Source organism: Microtus ochrogaster, chromosome 4, assembly GCF_000317375.1.
Source record: "Microtus ochrogaster isolate Prairie Vole_2 chromosome 4, MicOch1.0, whole genome shotgun sequence".
NCBI classification, from domain to species: Eukaryota; Metazoa; Chordata; class Mammalia; order Rodentia; family Cricetidae; genus Microtus; species Microtus ochrogaster.
This window is the reverse complement of record NC_022011.1, coordinates 16,690,348-16,694,236: the sequence shown is the minus strand read 5'-3', so window position 1 is coordinate 16,694,236 and position 3,889 is coordinate 16,690,348.

Here is a 3,889-nt window from a genome sequence, read left to right as displayed (position 1 = left end):
CCCCCCCGTTTTTGAAACACTATTACATGGTCCTTGCTTACTTGAAACTCACTACTTAGGCCAAGCTGGTCTCTAACTTACAGATATCCACCTGCCCTTGCCTCTGCCTGCTGTAAGCCACTAAGCCCAACCAGATTAAGCCTGGGTCAGCAAATATTTTTGTTGACCTATATGCAACTACACACTAGTGACCCTTCCTTAGGATGAGAGTTTCACACTCCAGGAAGCCTCTGCACATCCAATGGTTAGGTTCTAATTCAGTTGAGAAAAACTTTGTAGTGAGGGGAGATCTTAGTGGTTCTGTACAGAGATACTTAATGAACTGCCCACAATGAAACTAGTCTGCAGACAGTATCCAACTAGAACCCCTGAGCCTTCCCATCCCGGGTGCACTTTCCTCCCAGTTCAGCAATTCAGAATGTTAGTGGTAAATGCAGACAACTTGAGACATGAAATCTCTACTGATCAGCATATTTAAAAAATACAGTTTAACAGAAGTGGAAAGCTAGGAAAATAGCTAAGAGGTTAAGAGTACAGGCAGCTCTTCCACAGAACTGGAATTAGATCCAGGCCCCATATGGCAGCTAAAAAAAAAAAAAAAACAAACCCGTAATGGTGGCACATGCCTTTAATATCAGCACTTGGGAGGCAGAAAGGCAAGTGGATCTCCGAGGCCAGCCTGGTCTATGAGAGGTAGTTCCACAGAAACCCTATCTCAAAAAAAAAACAAAAAAACAAAACAAAAAAAAAACAAACAAAAAAAAAACAAAAACAAAAAAAAAAAAACAAACAAACCAGCCAAAATGTAACTGCAGTTCCAGGGGCTCCAGTGCCCTCTTCTGGCTTCTGTGGGTACTGCATGCACACAGTGCACAGACACTCCTGCAGGCAAAACACCCATAAACAAATGTACATAATAAAAAACAAAACAAACAAAAAGGTGTGGTGGAGCATGGACATTAATCCCAGCACTCAGGAGGCTGAAGTAGATAGAACTCTGTGAGTTTGATGCCAACCAGATAGATATACGTAGCATGTGTCAGTCCAGCCAGAGATACAGTGAGACCCTGTCTCAAAAAACAAAACCAACTAAAACTACAGCTTCTACTGTTCTGAAACCATAAACAGAGCCGGGCAGTGACGGTGCATACCTTTAATCCCAGCACTTGGGAGGCAGAGGCAGGCGGATCTCTATGAGTTCGAGGCCAGCCTGGTCTATAAGAGCTAGTTCCAGGATAGACTCTAAAGCTACAGGGAAACCCTGTCTTGAAAAAAACAAAACAAAACAAAAAAGACTAGAATCAGAGGAGTTGGCATACAGGTTTAAGCACCAGGAAAGGAACCCCCTAAGAACAGTCTGTAGGTCAAACTGCCCACTGTGGTTGGTCCTGGTCTCTATCTCTAGGAATGGAAGTATGTTGGCATTTCCACAGCACTTCCCCTTGTTACTACCACAGAATTATCTGGAGGCTCCCCTAAACTTAATCATGGATTAAAGTAGCTCAGGATGGACTGGATAAATATATTTCATAGTGTTCGCACGACATACATAAGTCTCCAACAGCTACATCACCAGAAGTCCTGGAGGTTACTAAGGGCCATTAATTTTCCATACTGGGTGTGCAAGTGCTCAGATGACAGATGGGAGATTATTTTCAGTCAGTCTAAGGCTAGAGATGGACAGTCTGCACAGAAACGGCAATGGTTGCCTATCTTTCATTTTACACTGAGCAAATCCTACACCAAGCCACAGATTGTGTCTAGTGATAGGGAGGAAGATAAATCTATCTGAAGGTCTCAGTGACCAAGAAACAAGACACTGAGAAATCTGGGAACCTGGCCAGCTCAGGCTGTGTCCCACAAATCTAGACCTTACAGAAGGCATAGACTCCAACCAGTAGAGATGGTTGATTTTACTAAGATCTTCTAGCCTCATTAACTTTTCAGTATAAAATGCACCATTTCAGGCCAAGCGTGGGAGCTCATACCTGTAATTCCAGCACTTGGGATAGAAGAGCAAGCAAGAGGAGAAACCTGTAAGTTCCACCTGTCAACACACACACACACACACACACACACACACACACACACACACACACACGGCACCCGGGCACAGAGCTCAATGGTTTAGAATGTGCTTATGTGCTTAGTATGAAAGACCTTAGGTTCAGTCCCTAGACTTAATAAAATACATTACCTTTATGAGAACCAGAAGTTGTTTTTTACTCATTAAACTTTTTTTAAAATTTTTATTGAAAAAAAAAATTTCCGCCGGGCGTTGGTGGCGCACGCCTTTAATCCCAGCACTCGGGAGGCAGAGGCAGGAGGATCTCTGTGAGTTTGAGGCCAGCCTGGTCTAGAGCAAGTTCCAGGACAGGCTTCAAAGCTACAGAGAAGAGGGGAGTGGGAGGGAAATGGGAGGAGGTGGAAATTTTTAATTAAATAATTATAAAAAGCTACAGAGAAGCCGGGCGATGGTGGCGCACGCCTTTAATCCCAGCACTCGGGAGGCAGAGGCAGGCGGATCTCTGTGAGTTCGAGACCAGCCTGGTCTACAAGAGCTAGTTCCAGGACAGGCTCCAAAACCACAGAGAAACCCTGTCTCGAAAAACCAAAAAAAAAAAAAAAAAAAAAGAGAGAGAGAGAGAGAGAAACAGAGATCACACAAAGGTGACTCCAGCACTTGGGATCCCACACTTTAAAAAAAAAAAAAGATTTTATTTATTTATTGTGTATACAAGAGGGCACCAGATCTCATTACAGATGGTTGTGAGCTGGACTTCTGGAAGGACAGTCAGTGTTCTTAATCTCTGAGCCATCTCTCCAGCCCCTTTCTTGGTTTTTTTGAGACAGGGTTTCTCTGTGAAACAGTCCTGGCTGTCCTGGAACTTGCTTTGTAGACCAGGCTGGCTGCAAACTCACAGAGGTCTGCCTTTCCAAAATGTTGGGAAGTGTGCACCACTACAGCCTAGCTCATTATACTTTTTTTTTTTTTTTTGTTTCTCGAGACAGGGTTTCTCTGTGGCTTTGGAGTCTGTCCTGGAACTAGCTCTTGTAGACCAGGCTGGTCTCGAACTCACAGAGATCTGTCTGCCTCTGCCTCCCAAGTGCTGGGATTAAAGGCGTGCGCCACCATCACCCAGCTCTCATTATACTCTTTTAAGATCCCTGTTTGACTAATGTATTTATTCATTAGGTACTGTTGACCATTTTTTTTAAAAAGATTTATTTATTTATGATGTTAACAGCATTCTCCCGGCACAGCATTCTGTTTGCTTGTATGTCTGCCCGCCAGGAGAGGGCACCAGATCTCGTTACAAATGGTTGTGAGCCACCATGTGGGTGCTGGAAATTGAACTCTGGACCTCTAGAAGAGCAGCCAATGCTCTTAAACTCTGAGCCATCTCTCCAGCCCCTGTTGACCATTTTTGTCTTAGTTTTTGGGACAAGGGCCTTGATACAGAGACCAGGCTGGCTTAGATCTCGCTATGTAGCCCAAAATGGCCTTGGTCTCCAGATACTCTTGCCTTGGCCACTCAAGGGCTGGGATTATAAACAGAATCACCACTCTTGCTGATGACCATTTTCTACATATGCCAGGCACTGCTTAAGAGCTGTCATATATGAGAGATAAACAACAGGACAACTAATAAATGGTAAGACAGTGGACTGTGTTGGTTGGTGCACATCTTTAACCCTTGAATTCCAGCACTCAGGAGGCAGAAGCAGGCAGATTTAGACCAGACTGGTCTATAGAGAGTTCTAGGACAACCAGGGCTACACAAAGAAATCTTGTCGCGCCGGGTGATGGTGGCGCACGCCTTTAATCCCAGCACTCGGGAGGCAGAGGCAGGTGGATCTCTGTGAGTTCGAGACCAGCCTGGTCTAT